Below are 20,144 nucleotides of genomic sequence, written 5' to 3'. Positions count from 1 at the left end.
GAGCGGAGGATGTGTGGTCTCACATCTTGACATTCTGGCATCTGTTGCTCAAGAAGTTGAGGACACATGCAGACAGTGAGCTGCCCAGGCCCAGGTCGTCAGTTTCACTGGAATGACCGTATTTAAGGGTGGAGCTGAAATCTACAAACGGCATCCTTACATACGTGTTCTTGTGGTCCAGGTGAGTAAGGGCTGTGTGTCGGGCCGTGATCACAGCGTCCTCTGTTGGCCTGTTTGCTCGATAAGCAAACTGGTGTTGGTCCAGGTCAGCAGGGACGGCAGAACTGATGTGACTGATAATAAGTCTCAAAGCATTTTGCTATGATGGGGATCAGAGCGACCGGGCAGAAGTCGTTCAGGCAGCTCACTGTGAGAGTCTTGATCCCCCGCCACGTTCCTCTGGAGTTGTTGTTGTCAAAATGCTCCCGGATGTGCTGGTTGATGCCCCTCCTCAGGTTGCTCCTGGCGCTCCTGTAGGCCTGATGGTTTCCTGATCTGAAAGCGGAGTCCCATGCTCTGAGGAGGGCCCTCAGTTTGTCTGTGAACGATTGCTTCTGGTTGAGCAGCACTTTAATTGTCTTCATCTCTGTTACACACTCAGCACAAAAGGTCCAGCACAGCTGATGTGTGTTCATCCATGTCCGTCCCCTCAACCAAAACACTCCAGTCTGAGACCTCAAAGCAGTCCTGCAGGGCTGAGGTGGCTTCCTCAGTCCAGACTCTGACCATCTCTGTGGTTGTTTTATGTCTGCAGACTAGTGGTTTATATGCTGGAGTCAGACACAGGGACAGATGGTCGTAGAGACCCAGGTTGGCCAGGGGGCCGGTGGCATCTCTGATGTAGCAGCAGACCTGATCTAATGTGTTTTTTCTCTCTTTTGGGGAAGTTTACATATTTGTGGAACTTGGGTGGGACAGACTTCAGGCTGCTATGATTGAAGTCTCCCGCTGCTGTAACGATGCTGCTTGGTTGTGCTGCAAGTTGCCGGTCGATGGGGAAGTGTAACTTCTCCATATCTAACCTAGCATTAGCCTGCGGTGGCACAAATAAGGCTGTGATCACTCCCCATGTAAACTCCCTGCACAAATAGATCGTCATGTATTCAATGTCTGGGGACCAGTGAGGGTCTTTAACAGTGGGGTTTGCACACCATCTGTTGACGACGTAACCACACAGTCCTCCTCCTCTGCTCTCACCGGAGTCCTTTGTCCTGTAAGATGTGTCGATGGAGCAGCCTGCTAGCTCCATGCTAGTGTCCAGGGTGTTTTTGTCCAGCCAAGTCTCTAAGATGATCATCACACAGTAATCCAGCTTGTGATGGGTAACCCGCAGTCGTAGCTCGTCTATCTTGTTGTTTAGCAACTGGTTGTTGGCCAGGAGACTTAGGATGGGTGGTTTGAAGGGGTTAGGTTTTAGCCTAGCAGATCGCCCCCTCTCTTACCTGGCTTGTGTTTTCTTTTGCGGAACTGTCTGCATCGCTTCAGTGGTGTGAGGGTGAAATGCCGTCCTCCGGGGATTCGTCGAATCTCCAGGGATATGGAGTATTCGAAATCAGGAAAGCCGATTTTGCCTGTGTGTGCCATTAGCTCAGCTCTGCTGTACTGTAGGCTAGCAGTCGGGCAAAGCAGGATAAAAACAATAGAAACAATGAAAAAGCTGCCAAAAATGATTGACTATATATTAGAGCACGTCTAAAGATTTGAATGGCATGCCTCCTTCCTTTTAGCAGTTTTGAGAGTGCAGTATTTGAAGCTATGTATTACTGGGACTTTTGTGCCACATTTAGTTGCTTTTTCTGAGTCATTAAGGTACTAATATAGTCGTAATATGTTTGCCAGTGTGGATACAGTAGCTTGGCATAACGCTTCCATTTTTACAAAAGTTTTAAGTCAGAAACTCAAATATTTTCCTCGAGGCACATCTCATTAATGCTAAACTTTAACTTGTGCCATCTGACTGCACTGTGAAGGATTTGTGACAATTAATAATTAGATTAATTTACATCAGTTAGATTATTGTCAGCTTCCCTTACCCAGAGCTGGATGTTCATGTATGCATGTTGGCCGTTTTTATTGCCAGGTTGGATCTCGTTCCTACAAAGTGCGTTCCCCACTTGGGAACACGTACAGTTTAAACAAACAGATTTTATGAATGACTGATTATCAAAATAACATGTGTGCATCAACTTGAATTGAATTTAATGACTGAATCAGTCATTAGACCACAGAGTTACGACAGCTCAGCTAATTCCAACACTAAATAAAATACATTTTCAAAAAAATGTGTTTCTATTTCCAGCCACCAGTGACTGTTATTGAGTACTGATGTGCATAACTCCAGTAATAAGTAATGCAAAAGAGCAAAAAAACATTCATATGTTTTGGATTTAATCACATTTTTTTATTGCATGTGGGGCATTATACATATTTAATAGTGAATTACAGATGTGTCACCACAAGCTGTTTTCTTTTTCATAATCCCCCAGAAAAATCCCCAGAGGGTTTGAGTGAAGCTTCCACACTGTTCCTCACAGTGACTCTCCGAAAGCTGCAGTGCCACCAAGACTGGTCAAACACCAGCTGTCATGTGTTGAAATGCCACGTAATTTATGCAGCGGTTCAGAAAACCCCTGGAGAGCTGTCACGGAGTCACATGTTGCTCTTCTGAGGGCGGCTCTCATCTCGCCCGGGGAAGCTTCGTGTGCGTTCCAAAACTACGCCTTCTGAGATTTGGTCGATGCTCCACAAAGACTGAAGGAAGAAGAGAGCGAAGACAATCCATAGTGTTCCCACCCGGATGAAACATTTAGTGTGAAAATGTTTCCCTATAACATTAAACAACAGAATATCGTGTGACTTAACAATTAGCAGATTAGTGTTAATGTGTGTGCGTGATCGTAAACGGAGCACAATTGGAGGATCTCTCTATTCTGACAGTATAATTACGTGTGTGTCTCTTGTACTTGTGGCCAACAAGGCCCACACTGCACACACCACTTCCCCTCGGCCACAAAGGACAGAAGCTCAGAGATGAAAACAGTCGAAATACCTCTGGGGTCTTTCTCCCTCTCTCCACTGAATTGGAAACTTAAAATGCAGCTTACACATAGACGGGAAAACTGATTATTACCGTAGCTGTCATCCAAAGATGTAGTGATTTCTGACATTGCGGCTTGTGCGGAAAATAAGAACCATGTGTACCGCGCGGGAACAGAAGACGAGGAGGAAGAGGAGAGCACGGTCGCGGCCAAAAATGTTGAACTGTCATCCATCTCCCTTTTCTTCACACCACCAGGCACCAGGCGATCGGACAAGGACAGCCTCCCCCAGCAGAGATGAGTCAGGGCCGCTGCTCGTAACGAGGGGACATTGACTTTCCGCTTAACCTTTATCCAGAGAAGACGTGCTGGACGTGCACTCCTGTGTCACACATCCCAAATGCACAGTTCCTCCAGCAAATATTCATATCGACTGCTGCAGGCCACCGGCCTTGCACATCTCGGTCTTTTTCTTTTTTTTTTCTACTTCTTTCCTGAACAAGATCTCCACGATGAAAAACCAGATTCAAGCTGGCAACCTTCCAGCAACAAACCACATGGAACGGCTTTACTGTGCGAGAACAATGGTGTTAAGTTGGCGCTTTTAAAGTTTAATAAAGGTGCTACTTGTAACATTTTTTTTTTGTTTGTTTCTCCAAATTAAAACCACATTTCCCATAAAACCCTCCTGCTTCCTGTGCCGTGTGAATGCATTTCAAAAAGAAAAGAGAGAGAGAGAAAAAAAGCCACTAACAATCCCCTGATAACAGCCGCAACCTGTTCCAGGGGGCTTTAACTGTCATTTCGAATAATTAGACTGGTGTTAAAGTTGCATAGTAAAACAACTCAGAGTTTATTGTTTACAGCAATTTCTCTTTGGGTGCGAGGAAACGCTGCAGCTGACAGCCATTTCCAGGATGGCACTGTTGCTCACATCTTTTTTAAGGCATTTAAAGAGGAACTTGTAATCCAACAGCAACTGCCTCCACCTCCCACATAGCTGAGTGATGAGCAGGTACTGCAGGACCGTGTTTCATCACTGGTGGGTGTGGCTACAGGTGCCATGAAGAACAAAAAGTGCTGCATGAATCAACGCATACGGTTGAAAGCATTACTCCACTGACTTAACATTTAACCTAAGATTGCTGCAGACAGGTAGAAATAATAAATAAGGTCAAATCTGAATTTCATTTCAGTGCAATCCAACATTTGAAGCAGTTAAAAATTAAATATAAAAACATCTTTCAGAATAAAAAGGCTTATATGTATACATGATCTGATTGTACCTCATTTTGATTTAAATTTTAGTATTTCAATTGATGGAGGGTGTTAAATAATTTTTAAAAATTACACTGTAGCCACTTCAAGTCGTAATTTAAACCAGTAATGTTGTTGGAACTCGTCCTCTGTTAATATCCTACTGAGTAGATTAACACAGTGTTTAGACATTTTTATTTAAGTGGAGTCATTTAAAATGTCACAATGTGTACATCAACGCTCAATAAATTAATGAAATACGAAATACTACACACACACACACACACACACACACACACACACACACACGTTGCTTCATTTTGTGACTGTATTGGGGGTTTTTTGGATTTAAAAAAAAAAATGAAAAAATGAGGTGAGACTGCTCATCACCACTGGGTGGGTTTCATTCTCAAATGTAAGGTGATAACATATGTTTGGATGCAGTAAAATTCCTTCTGGCTGGATGACTGTGGCAGGGAGGTGATTAAGCCCCTGATAGGAATCAGGTGTGTTGCCTCACCTCTCTGCCCGTAAAAGGAGGAGCTGCCCCTGACACAGGGGTGACAGGTGCCCGCCTGTCACACCTGTGTGAAGAAACAGACCAGCAGAGGAGCCTGCAAGAGGCAGTTTGGTCTGTGAGTTTGTGGAGTTTGCAAAGTGGACTGAAATAATCAAGTAAGATAAAATATGTTATAAAAAGAAACAATATGATTATTTTCCTTTACAACTCTCCACTTTGCAGAAGCCACATGATCCCAGTGATCCCAAATGTGGATGATGAGACTCATTTGCAACATAAGTTATCTCAAATTATTTGTGCCTCGATGTTGATCGCGTTTGGAAATAAAGGATAATCTATTTCTAATAGCAGCTTCAGGAGGGCGGAGACAGTAGAAACTCAGGGTTTCCCTCTACTAAACATGCTTCAGGTAGGAGGAGCCAGTAGAAACTCAGGGTTTCCTCTACTAAACCTGCTTCAGGCGGGAGGAGCCAGTAGAAACTCAGGGTTTCCTCTACTAAACCTGCTTCAGGTTGGAGAGACAGTAGAAACTCAGGGTTTCCTCTACTAAACCTGCCAGCGAGAATTACTCTGAATTTACACATAACCTGTTTTCTGGAACAGGGCCCAGGTGTTACTGTTTAAGGTGAAAACGATGCAGCATTTTTGAGGTTTCATTTAAGAAAAGCTTGATATTTATAAGGCAACGTTTTAAAAACATTCTCTGTTTAAACATTAAAGGTAGACCCACTGAAAACAATGTCGTTTTCATGTTGCGCCACGAGTGGGTGCTGTTGTTTATGTTTTAGCACTGAAAGCACACACACTTAGCAGAGGACAATGAGCTCTAAACATTAACAATTGGAGAACACTGACATTCTCGTGGACAGACCACCAAGTGCGATTGTTATTACGGGGACTGTCAAAATAAAACGACCAAGTCCCAGGAGATTATGGACTGGGAGTCATGACACCACGGAGGAAACATTGTACTAATTGGCTCGACTGAGCATGTGCAGACGAACTGTGGATGAGAACTTAACACAACTGGATAAACAGTTACAACTAGTCTGACGAGTTGGTCTGTTGTGGTGAAAGTCTACTGTGAAAGAAACGACACCAAGATGAACAACTGCCTCCAGCCCACAACTGGTCCAAAACGCTATAGACAGTGGATTGTTCCAGAAATATATCATATATGATAAATCATCCATCCATGCTTTATCCAATTCAGGTTCATACAGATTACAAGGGAAGGCTGGACATGGCAGCAGTATGTCGCAGAGCAAATACAGAACGACAGACCAACACCAGACACTCACCGTCCCACTATGTTGAATTGAAGGTGAACCTCAGATTTGGGAGGAATCTGGAGGACAGTGAGAAAACCCCACACACACTGGACTTTTATTATTCTGTTATTCTCACCCTGAGACACCAACTTTAACAAGTGAAGGAAAATGTCAACAGGCACAGCCTGGATCACTGTGTCGTTCCTCATTGATATTTGGTCTGATGACGCCATCAGCACACAGCTATCAACAACAGTAAATGCCTCATGAAAAAGGGTTTCAGTCCAAAAGTCCTGCTGCAAAATATGATCAAATGTTTGATTCTTGATAAACTGTACAAGCAAATATCTTAAACTAATATATCTCAATCATTTATTTAACTATTTCAAACTTGTGAAGCATTTTTCATTATACATTGTCAGGAAGTCATTTACAGTTGTTGGGATCTGCAGGAACACAGAAAGTTTGTTCATTTCTGGGGAGAGACAATATTCATTTGTCATGAGACGCAGTCATGACATGAATTCTGACCCAGGAATGTGATGGCCTTTCACACCTAGAGTGGGGAAGGGGGGGACATTCTCCAGGACCCCCCCCCCTTTCTGCTCAAGACTCTCCCCCATGCAATCAGCCAGTCACTGATTGGTTGAAGCTCTCAGGCTTCGACACCTCTGAAGTCACACGTGGACAAAAGGCTTTCACCCAGCCTCCATTCAGCGACTCTTGCAAAGCAAACTCCAAGAAGGTGGGTTGCTGACGAGCTGCTCCCAGCAGCTCAACTCATCCAGCATTAGCACACAGCTAACACCAGATGCTCTTGCAACCAGAGGCCTTCACTCCTCAACTCTTCGACTGACCCAACCACGAGGGAAAACCATCACAGACCTGAACGACCAGCTCCTCAGTCTGAACAACGGGACAACCAGGAGCTGTAAGAAGGACAGCTCCTGAAACATCAACTTCATCTTCTTCTCCTCGGCCTGCAGAACTAGCAACCACAGTTAGCAGGAGGTGCTAACTACAGGAGAAGACACCAGCTTCCCTCCAGCAGGACAACAACTGAACTCCTTCAAGGAAGTGGTAACAACTGGGCATTACCTGAGGTTAGTTAAACTTGATGCTATGCATAGAACTGTTTAACTTTCATGAAGATGTGTTGATTCTGCTATCGTGATCGCGTTCTGTTGATAATGATATTAGGCACCGTTATCAACTTGTAAACCAACGTTAGCTCTGCCACAGACACAGGGTCTGCATGCTAATCTTTGCTTTACTAACTTGTTAACTCGCAATCCTACACATATCACATCAAAGACAACATCACACCGTAACCGAACACCATCTGACGACTCCTGACGTCTTACAAGACAAATCAGTCACATAAACTCATTCTAGAAATGGTCCTTTAGCAGAGACACACCAGAAGCAGATGCTGTGGCTAGCTTCTATTGTTCTTTTGCTATCAGCACATGGCCGAGACCCAGGACAGACTTCCTGTTCTCTGACAACCTCCATTTGGAATGTAGTTTCTTGTGATCCGCCATCTTGTTTTGTAGTTCCATCACACGTCTCACACACACACACTCCCTCCAACTCTCTCTCTCTCTCTCTCTCTCCACACACACACACACACACATACACACCTACACACACCCAGCTGTATATAGGTAGTTAGAATCTGTGTTTTATTTGTTTCATTGTTAATAAATATAATTTTTGGAATCATACTTGCTGTTTTATTAATGAGCACAAAGGTGAATGAAATGTCGACCTCTTCTGTGTCAAGAACTCCAAAATCCTTCAAGCTTTACTGTTAATTCTAGTAATTGTAATTAATTTAACTATTAATTCAAATTCCTGATTAACTGTTTAGTATATCTTATGAGACTGATATAACTGAATTGGCTATCATTTCCTGTTACGACAGGTGGTGCTCCGAGGTATCTGATACAGATCAGATTAAATTTCAACATTATTAATAACTATCTTTGATAATTATTAATCATTATCGATAGCCAACCATAACATAAATAGTGATCCATATGACATAGTAAATCCCTACATAATGGTCCCAACACAGTGGTATCTCATCTTCCTGCAACAAACCTGCAAAGTGAACTGCAAACTGAAGTTTACCCGAGTTCTGGATACAGCACAAATCTAAAACACTTTTATAATGTATTTAAGCAAACATCTCACATAACATCCATAAAAGACCATTTCCTTGCAGCAGATATTTCTTATTTGTGCTGCTGTGTGCAATAAAGAATGTAAAACACCCACACACTCACTTGCAGCCATGGGCAATAACCAAATAACCCAACTAAGATGGGTTACAGCAGGAGGCTTGAATAAGTAAAGAAAACACATGCAGGCATTGGAATAACATGAAAATTCAATGGTAATTCCGTGGTCTGGATATTTGTGAGGTACCATATGATGGGTAATTTCAGGTGTATTTTATTGTATTTAATCCATCACACCTGACTGCGGTAAAATATATCAAAGCCACGTCACAAACAGCTGTTTTTGTTTAGAGATTTACAGTTGAAAATAAAGGTAGAACAATGTGTTGGTCTTACAAAAGGGTGAATCACAGTACATAGGATTGTACTTTCTATTTGCGGAGAAAGAAATTATTAAAAGTTCCAGTTCTCAGATAAACCATTTTGCTTTCAAAGGGTCCCAAATGAACACAAAGAAGATAGTAACATTCAGATGGCAGCTATCAGCCCCAACACATGCATAAATATAGAGCGGGAGCTGCTCTTGATGCAAGCTTTATTTTTAGAACTATCAAGGTCAAAGCAGTTTGTAAAAGTTCTAAGTTGCCAGGCTGGGTAGACCACCGTGACCAGAACTGTTGGGGTTTATATAACTCTCATTAAAAAATTCAATAAATAAATAAAAGAAACAATCAAAGACAGCAGAGCATAAAGAGATTAAGAGACTTTCAGGAGTTTGGTCCAGGGTCTGTGTGAGCAGAGACAGTAGGTGAGAAGAAATCAAACACAACCCTCTCTTTCCTGCATCAGTTAGTGCTTTTTGTTCTCGTCTCAAAACACTGTAACAAGAAGCGCCTCGTTGGAATCACGCGCGTCACAACTGGAAGAGACGGAAAACATGCAGGACGCCCCTTCAGCCGCACTGAATTCATCATGACCAATAACACAATATCACCAACCGGAAAAAGAAAAAAAAATGCCAGGAACACATTCTCACAGTCTCCAGTGAGGTCATCATACCAATGTCCACCGTTACAGAAACTGTGTGTGTGTGTGTGTGTGTGTTCCTCTGTGTTACCTGAGCTGATTCCTGTGACCTGATTAAAGGACAACCGATACTCTTACATCAGTGGTTGCCATAGTAGTTAATTGGAGTGAATTACCACAAGTGTGGTGGTCATTTCCTCGTTAAGTGCTTTGGGAGGTCACAGGGGCCGACGTTACAGCAATCACATGAACTGTTCTCAATCAAGTCCTCGGATTACTGCAAGTGTTGCCACAGCCTGGGGGAAGATCCAAAATAGACCCTCGTTTTTCCTCTTGTTCAATTGGTTCCTTTTGTTCTACATTTGTGGGGTTTTTTTTTGCTCATTTGTTTGTTTTTGAATTTGCGTCTCACTTTCTGAGTCTACTGACGTTTCTGTCCATCTCAATGAGACAGCTTTAATCTGTTTGTCTCTCTAAATATCTGTCTTTTGGAATGAGGGGTCCGCCTCCCTTCTTCCCCCAAGAGAAATCATCCACACATCTGTCTTCCTTTGTAGTGCTCATTTCTCTTCTCATCTCCCCAATGCTTCCTTAAAGTCAGCTTCATCCTCAGGCCTCTTGCTTATCCAATCCTTCCTCTCGATTTCACCGCTTCATTTGTCTCTCTGAAGGTTTCTTCCTTTGACTTGTCTTCCCCATACATTTTCCATTTATCCCCCGCACTTCTCGTTTTGTTATAGTTTCCCTGATTTGAGCTCCCTGGAGCCTAAACTGAAGAACAAATAATTACAAGTGAATGATTTTGCCAGTGACAAAGAGATCACAACAGAGGGGAGATGGAAACAGGGAAGTTAATAACAGAAAAAAGCTTAAAGAAACAGTTGGACCCAACAATAATAAGGCTCTAGACTGCTAGGATGGAGCAAGGGAAGGGGAGTGTTTGGATAAAATGAAGATGAATGCAGAAACGGAAATATGCACTTCGCAATGTGAGGGAGGGCAAGGTGAAGAAGTGAGTATTTATGGAGTATTTTCATTTACATCAACCTCAGTTACATCATGTACAGCAGCAGGTGTTTCAGTTCTGGATTTTGGTGCCTGAACTGATTACAAGTCCATAAAATAATCATGCACATCCTCACCTTCAGAATCCTCTCAGTTTTCAATTGTTACAGTCGCTTTTCTGTTTGTTTTTGCAGGTGTGATTATTTTTGCTTCCAATGGCAGATGATCACATGGTAAAAGTAGGTTCCCATGAGGTATCCTTGAGCGTCCGTTACCATGCTCAGGCCTCAGCTCATAAATGAGGACGTCTTCTCCAACTTGATGAACAATGGTGTGGATGAATTCTTCCCAGTGATTCCTTAATATTCCAGGTCCATCACGAGGGGTCATATTTCGCACGAGCACACGGTCTCCAGGGTACTACATTGAACTTGTTTGCATTGTCTTGTGCAACAGCATAAGCCTCTTGCATTCCTTTCTTCCACTGTTCTACACAGTCACGATGGCTGTTCATTAGTCAAGTTAAACAGCGTGTCAATGGGCAATCGTGGGGGGAGACCATAAAATAAGTGAAATGGAGAATACCCTGTTACTTCTGTCGGTGTGCAGTTATAAGCAAAGATGAGCTTATTTTGACTGCGTCCACTTGGACGCTCTCTTTTGGATGGTACGGGGTTGTTCTTGATCCTGGAACATTCCAGTGTTTGCTTTGTTTGAGAAAAGCTGGTTTTCAAATTCACCTCTGTTTTCATGGTGAATACGTGACAGAAACCCAAATTTCAGATCATTGTCATTGAAAATTTTTGTCAGCAACTGTCTTTCCTGATTTTGATGTTGTAGGGTAGGTCGGTGCGACCCAGGTGAAATGGTCTACAATCACAAGGATATACATATACTCATAGCATCCGTTACACTTTTCCAGATGAAGAAAATCTACTGAAACCAGCTCAAAAGATTAAGTTGTGACGATGTTGGTAAGAGGGGCTCTGGACTCATGTTCTGGATGTTCATGCTTGGTTTTTTCTGTTTCAGACAACTGCAACTTATGACATAGTGCTCTAATTCTCGCTGCATGTTTGTCTCCAGTCAGTGACGCAGTCCAATCAACACTTTGGTGTTCCATTTCATTATGCAGCTCCTTCAGTACTGTCATTTTATGTTTTCTCAGGCAAGACCAGTTGTTTTCTGTGGGCTGTCTTCCTCCAGCGAACCCCATTTTCATCTGTTTCTAGTTTCTCCCACTCCCGAAACTTTGAAATTTCATTTTCTCAGGTCTTGGCCCGATGGTCGAATTCCAGACAACTTTGATGGTAGCACCGTCTTAATATTTTTATAATTTTTCTGGTCCAAATACATCTGTGCAGGTGTCAGTGTGGCATTTTGAGCTTGAAGGAGTTGTTTTTTTTGCAGATATAGCCATTGACCACAAATCATTTGACTCTGGTTGTGTGTCTATTACCTGAACAGTTGCTGTCCATTTGGTTCTCTATATCTACTGGCACCCTGGACAAACTATCGGCATTTGTTTTCTCTGCCAGGACAGTATTTAACAGTGAAGTTGAAATCAGCTAGTTCTGCTACTCATCTGGTCCCTCTCATATTTAATTTGGCAGTAGATAACACATAAGTCAAGGGATTGTTATCACTGTAAATGGTCAAAAAGGGAGCATAGTACAAATAATCACAGAACATTTCTGTTATTGCCCATTTAAAGTCCTAGTGAAATGAAAATTCGACCTCCAAAACACTCTGGCTATCGCTTCTAGGGACATTTTTTATGCCAACTGGTCCAAGGGTAAAATGTTAAAACACACCAATCTGTGAGAAAATTGCCAATAAACAGCGCTATTTTCGCTGCTGGGCGGAGCTTCTGACAATAATAGAGTGACATCACGAGTTGTGCACACGCCCAAGTTGTGTTTACATTATGGAGGATCAGAGTTTTGATGACGAAGAGGCTGAATTTAACGATATTTCATCATCATCATCATCATCATCATCATTTCAAACCCAGTGATTGATGAAGAAGACACTAGAATGTGTCGTTCTGCCATCGGTGACCCCGTCTGGAACATATTTGAGGAAGCAGAAGACTGTTCATCCGCCTTAGCAGCCGGCAGTTTTCACCGCAGCGTTGAGGCGTCCTGACTTTTGGAAGAACGACCTGGCTTTGTGGAACATGTCGAAGTGCTTTTCCAACTGCACGGAATCACCGAAGATGAGTCCAGGTATCACTTGATCGTCTACTAGCCGCCCGAGCTCGTGGCTCCCGCCGCCTGTGCTCCTTTTCTCCCCTCTCGGGTCTCTTCCAGGCTCAATCTTTCATCAAGGCTCATAAAACGCCGACTATAACTTCAAAACACTGTTAAAACTTGGATATTTAAGAGGGAAACAACGCAAGCCAGTGTAAACACAACAGATCAAGATCTGCACATCCCTTGACGTCACGCCCACGAAGGATTCCCCCGACTTCCTCGGCTGGAGATTCAAAATTCAAATAACTTTGTTATGCAACAACAGTGGTGAGGCGAGTCGGAGGAACCTTATAAGTAGAACCCAACTATCGTTTTTGGCAAAGTAGCGTTTTACATTTCACTAGGCCTTTAAGTGCAAGAAATTCCAGTTTACCCGAATGGAGGTGATCGTTTTTTGGGGGTTTTTTTTCGGAAGCTGACAATGACCTTGACCCACAGGCAATGCTCCAGAGGAACGATGCGAGGTGAACAGCTTGGCCTTCAGCTGGGATCTTCCAGCATGTGAAAAAAGATCTACATGTGTATTGTTGAGCAAATGACTCACTTGTCTCATGTCTTTTTTTCACCACCAACTGTATCTAAATCATACATTGCAATCTCATCTGTTGTTTTTATTTTTTTGTGGTCATTGAGTGGAGACTAACACAAAGAAAGCAACTATGAAAGGAGCTGAAAGACACTGGTGTTCTTGACATGATGAAAGAGCATCATGCCCTCACTGCAGTCCTTTTTCCAAGATCTGCAGTTACGCAGGTAACCTGTTCTATCATTCAGATATTACACAGCTCTGTTGTTGTATCCAATGAAAGCTGCCTTTTATACCTCTACTTTTATGAAAGCGATGGTTCTTTGCAAAATAGCTCTACTCTGTTAATACACCCTGTCAGTTTACAAACTTTGGGACTATTTGTTTTTGTTTCGCAGACAATCTTAAAAAGGATCATCTGGCCATCGCCAGATAGTGAAGATGAAGATGACCACAGCAGTGTGGAGGAGACATGCCTGGTCACAGGCTTTTTGAGAACCTACATTGAAAATGGTCGGACTGCAAATGTTATCTGAGAAAAAAACACATGTCACTCCCCATCTCCTCCCCCTCACTGAAGATGTAAAGACGATGCACATGCATATTGACAAGTGTAGGGAAGAATACAAAAAGACGCTTACAAATTATCCCAATAAGAGAAAATGGTCCAAGCTTGCCGCTTTGACTCTGTGTGAGGTTATTTTGTTCAACCGCAGGAGAGAGGGTGAGGTGTCAAAGATGCCACTGACTGCCTATATCCTTAGAGACACCTCAGAAGTCCATTCTGATCTGGCACGAGGACCTTCCCCACTGGAGCAAAAGCTTTGTCAGCATTTTCAGCGCATTGAAATAAGGGGGAAGAAAAACAGGAAGGTTCCCATCCTTCCAACACCGGACATTGAAAATGGTCAGATTGCAAATGTTATCTGAGAAAAAAACACATGTCTGACCCTCGTATAGCTCCTGGAGCTGTAGCTGCTTTATTCACATTGACTCGATATTTATGGAAACATGGTGAAAAACGTACTTTGTTTGCAGTTTTAACAATGCTTATGACTGTGTCTTCGTAGGGTCCTCTTAGGAACTACTGAAGTTTTGGACAGGGTTAGGGTTTGCTCGGCTGCGACCGACTTGAAAATCACACATGTTACTCCCCAGGTGTCCCTGACCTGGAATCTGGTCTTGTCTCATATGCTAATATGCTAAACTAACGAGCTGAGCATTAGCATTATAAAGGATTGAAAGTATTAGCATTATGTCACAGTGCACATTACCATGTTAGCTAGTCCTTAAACTGAATATTAGCTCATCCACAAAGCACACATTAGCATGAAACTTGTTTATGTAGCACATGATAGCAGGTCAGTCCATAAACAAGGGATTTCATGGTAGTGCACAATACTGAGCGTATTACCCCTGCAGTTAGTGATACCATCAGTGTCATCAGTTTCTGGGCACAAATTTGGATAAAATTAACATTTCTTGAAAGGAAAATCAGTCGTCTTTCAGTTTGTGTGGGTTTCAAAGCAGTCAAGATGTAAACTTTAGACACTGAGGCACTGTTTGACGCATTGCGCCATCTGACTGAATTTTAAATGTTGCTTGAAATCGCAGGCGATTTAAAAAATAAAATAAAATGCATTGTTCTCTCTCATCAAAAAGTCTTGTCTAATGGCATTTTCCCCACATGTTACATTGTCTTGTTCGGCAGGTTCTGCTTCTGATCTGCTCGTTTTGTGGCTCAGAGTCACGGTTTAGCCACAGTCGCCACTTGTTGCTACGTGTTCTGTCATGGCTGTTTTTGAGGAGAAATTTTGGATTTCCCATGTATTTGAATGGGAGAAGGGAGGAGGAGGGAGGATAATATTTTCTAAACAGGATGATGACATCAGCACAGTATGGAAGCCTATTTCTGCCACTTGATGTAAACAAATATCTCAAACTCCAAATAATGAGATACTAAGTCAAAAATATTTTTTTGACTTAGGTCATATTACAGCTTAATTAATTTATAGTATAGGATAATTATGTGAAATATTTTATTTCTAATTTGGTTCCTTTGGCCCCGGTTGTCACGCATTGCACATGCCTTGTTTACGATGACATAGCAGGACGGCTTATTAAAAATTAGTATGTGTTATATTTATATTTTCAGTTCACTCAAGACTTAATTAACCCGAACCCAACCTCTGGGGTACCTGCTAATTCGGACAGCTCTTTAAGCTGCATTGAGAGTAGAGGGGATGAATACCGTCCATCAAAAGACTCAACAACGGCAAGCAGTTCACACAGATCAGATGATCTTAGAATTGAGATTTCACTGCTGAAACTGAAAAGAAAAAAGACGTCAGAGGACTTACAGCAGAAAGACTATGTCCAGCAAGTTGTCTGCGAAGGATGATGGGAGAGCAGAGAGTGGACTATCAAGTGAAACAAGCCCTGGAAAGGTGCCTGTTTTGAAGCTCTAGAAAAAAAAGATGGTGCTCAAGTTTACAATAAAAAAGCACTATTGTCTGTATTGTCCTGTGCACGGCCATAAAATGGCAAGACACTTGATGCGCAAACACAGCAATGAACCAGTTGTGGCACAAGCAAAAATGTTTCTGGTGAGCTCAAAACAACGGAAATTGCATTTGAACATGATTAGAAACAAAGGAAATCGTGCACATAATAATGAGGTTCTAAAAGTTGGTTCTGAAACACCAATCCCAGGACAGCGATGCGGCAATCATGTGAAAGCTAGTGATTAAATGCACTGCAGGTTTGACAAAACCAGACATGAGTACATTAGACAGAAAATGCGAGAAATAGGCAGACTAATATGGCACTTCAGAAAATCTGGTAAACTTTAAAAAAAATGGAGGACTTCTATATACCCTCCAACTTCAACTCTGTGGTTGAAGCAGTAAAAGATGTTGCTGGCTTTGATGAGGACAAAAACATTTACAAAACTCCTTCATTAGCTTTGAAGCTCGGTCATAGCCTGAAGAAGATTTCAGATATTCTCGAGTGTGAGGCGCAGATGGCTGGGTCTGATGGTGAGGAACTTCTGAAGAATGTACAGAAGAGCCACCGCTTGTATGACAAAAAGTGGGATGCAAGTATTTCATCACGAGCCCTACAAACTCTAAAAGAGGCTAAATAGAACACTCCCCATCTCCTCCCCCTCACTGAAGATGTAAAGACGATGCACATGCATATTGACAAGTGCAGGGAAGAATACAAAAAGACGCTTACAAATTATCCCAATAAGAGAAACTGGTCCAAGCTTGCCGCTTTGACTCTGGTTGAGGTTATTTGTTCAACCACAGGAGAGAGGGTGAGGTGTCAAAGATGCCACTGACTGCCTATACCCTTAGAGACACCTCAGAAGTCAATTCTGATCTGGCACAAGGACTTTCCCCACTGGAGCAAAAGCTTTGTCAGCATTTTCAGCGCATTGAAATAAGGGGAAATTAAAAACAGGAAAGTTCCCATCCTTCCAACACCGGACATGTTCTCTTCAATGGAACCTTTGGTTGCGTGTCGGAGGACCTGTGGGGTTCAGGTTAATTCAAGTTCACTGTGTGGGTTTTTTTCCAGACCCCTCTCCACACACATACACTGTGATGGCTCACAAAAAGAGGAGGTCATCTTCAGTTGGGTGAAAGCTTTCCACTACAGGTTCAGCCACTGAGGGACCTGACCTGGATGAATACGCAGTTGATGTGCCAAAAAGCTGCAAAACACTTTCAGGCAGTTTGTGGTCATAGCAAGCCTCACCAGACAACTTCAGACCATATCGGACATACAGGATGGCGTTCAGGGGTCTGCAAGGACATCCAATTTCTCAATTTGCTTTTTTGCCACACCCATCTGGCTGAATAGTCTCTTAAGTTCAACATTTGAGTGTGGCAAGGACAACAAAGACACAGTTCCTGAAATGGGTTGGTGTTGGCTGCATCACTGAACATCCAAATCTCACTCCAGATGCCCACTATGTTTTTGTTTTCATTCCACTTACTAAGGTAGATGACACGCCATGGCTGGACAATCTTGTCTATCTCGATAGGAGAGTAGCCAAGGAGCTTTGCAAATTTCTCCCAGGCTCTTATTGTGCCTTAAGGTTTCCTCGACATTGAAAATTGACATGTACTGTAATGCTTCAATGTTGTCTGGCAGTCTCACCCTCAACTCATTAGTGAGAGAGCTGATGAAGGCTACCCAACGCTTTCAGACATTGTCCTTCTCCTCAGGCACAATGTGGCGCTCAGCTGCCTTTGACTCATAAAGGTAAGCCAGGTATGGTTTGGGACTGATGTATCCATCAATTGGTTCTTTGAGGACATCAATATTTGACAGTAGATTTCCCACAGTTGATGGTCTCTTATATGGCCTTGTCGGCATCCCTGCACTTTGGAGACACTGAAAACCAGTTGTAAGTCTCCCGCACCATCACACTACGGGGGATGGCGTCATTAGAAGGATGACTAATGGCAAGCTGCTGAGAGTGACACACACACACCGAATAAGAAGGGGATCTTTGAGGCCATAACCCTCCTTCAGTACTTTATGGACCTCATTGTTAATACCGTCATAATGGTGGCATTGTCAGTCCCTATCCCCAGGAGTTGCTCTTTTTTAAGACTGCACTTGTAAAAAAAAAAAAGCCACAACAGCATGGGTGATAGGCCTGGCCTCTCCTCCCTCCAACTCAACAAGCCCCAGAAATGTTGAGACGATTGTGTGTTTGGTGTCGCTAAAATACCTTATCACAACCCCCAAGTATTTAGAAACACATCTGTGGAGTCATTAAGGAGGAGGACGAATCTCTGGCTACCCACATCTGCAACCAACTTGTTGAGAAAGTATGGTGCGAGAACACCATAAATCATTTCAGTACTCTTTGTCCTGTGCATTTTGAAGTGAGTAGCAGCAGTGGAGTCTGAGAACGCAGCTTTACATGCTTCCCCAATGTGATCACGTGCCAACATGGAGCGGTGCTCAGCAATAGCAAGTGCAATGGTGACTTCAGCCTGTTTTGCAGAGTCAGTATTTTTTATTAAAGAATGGCAGCTTGCTTTGGGTGGAACTGTTATGAGGCTTTGCCTTTTGGGTATGCTTCTGACTTGTCGTGTTTTTTATATCTGATAGTTTGGTGCAGAAATCAGCCTTATAATTAGTGTATCGTCTCCAATAAATGGCTTCAACCAGCCTTTAAATTCTGTGTTGGATTCTCACTCCTTTCTGTATTGTTTGAGTCCAGTTTTGACTGAGACATAATTAGCTGGCTTATGTCACAGAGAGGGACACACTCTGGCAAGGTGAGTGACTGAGACTGTGCCAGTTCAATGCAGTGATTTATTGGATCCGTTTTAGTGACTGGAAAAAAACATTTATATTTACTTGCCGCTCAGTAAACCACCAACTCTTGAATATGACTGTCACTGAGTCACATTCAATGTAAACAACAGAAAATAAATCAAGAAAAATAATATACACTTTTGAAAACAGATGTGTCTGTGAATGCCACTCTTAATACTAACACCTAACTTGGTGGTTTACTTCATGTGGCTTTTTTTTCCAGGTTTTTTTTTATTTTTTTTTTAGGTAGATTAGTTGGTCCACATGTTCATGAAGAAGCAGACTGCCTCTGCTGTCACAATAATATAGTGATATTGTCAATATCACCTGTTGCTGAACACTTGTTCAGGTTTAGCAGCATGGCATTCTTTACAAACCACCTGCGTCTTGTCAAGTTTACCATCTTTCTTGTAAAAGCCAAAGTACTTCTAAATGCCTGATTTTAAGTTCTTCAGTGCGTCAAAGATCTCATCTACCAAATGTTCATGTTGTATTTTTTTTTTTAAATACACCATGAAAAAAAAACAATACAATTGTGGATTTTACCGATGCAGGCATGCAGTGGCAGATGTACCTTGGATTCAGCCATAAATTGCACCAATGCACACTGAAGGGATCGATACACTCCCATCGCACACGTTTTTATCTAGATACCGATTCATATCAATTAATCTTCACATGCTTAATCGATAGTGATTCTCTTCCAACAAGCAGTTTCCTGCACCCTGTCTCTGCAGGACTCTGACTCTGGAACAGGAAGTTTGTGATTTGTTTTCTCGTCGGGGAACAGCAAATAGATTAGCTCCACGTCTGATATCAGGCGATTTGTTGCTCCCCGTTTCTGACCATTCCTTTCTTCACCTCCCATGAGCCTTAAATAATCCTCTGAATAATTTAAAGGTTGACTTAAAAAAAAAAACTAGCTCTTGAGCTTAAGGCTAGGGATGACTCCCTGTTTGTTACGGTAAAGTGCATTTCCTTTTACAGAGAAAATAAGAGACCCCCGCTGAGTCTTCTTCTGCAGAGATTTCTTGCCAGTAAAACCGACTTCTTCCTGTCCACTATCACCTATTGCTCATATGCGATTGTTGGGATTTTCTTTTATCTTTCCAGTGCCATTAGATGTGTATTTTGCAAATAAACTACATAAATTAAGTAAAATTAAAGTGAAAACATGCAGCGTCCCTAAATGCAAAATAATACCCCTTCCTTTCCCCCCTCAAACCTCCTAATGACAGCAATGCAAAGTGAGGCTATATTTTCAAAGAAAACCTGAATGAAGTTTTGTAAGTCACTCTACATCTTCCATGTTTTCTATCCATCCATCTACTCATTCATCTTCCAGCTCCACCTAATTCAAGTGAGGGTCACAGGGCCGAGAACCTATTACAGCTGACATTTTGAAAAAGGCAGAGTACACCTTCAACACGTCGTCAGGCCATTACAGCACTAACACAGAAAGACAATCACACACACTCGCATACTGGCGCGTGTCAAGAAATCTGAATATCATTGAAAGGTTAATTATTTTGTCAGTTATGGCTACACTCAGATGACGTCAACTTAAAAAACAAAAAAGTTTCAAGCATTTTAAAAGTTTTAATTGTGATGATTCTGGGCTCCAGTTGAAAAAAAAAAAAGAAAACCATCTGAGTTAATCATACATTAGAATATCTTGGCATAGTGTATAGAAAAGATGAGACAATAAACACATGAC

Source organism: Blennius ocellaris, assembly GCF_963422515.1.
Source record: "Blennius ocellaris genome assembly, chromosome: 9".
Classification (NCBI taxonomy): domain Eukaryota; kingdom Metazoa; phylum Chordata; class Actinopteri; order Blenniiformes; family Blenniidae; genus Blennius; species Blennius ocellaris.
This window is presented reverse-complemented; position numbering follows the sequence as displayed.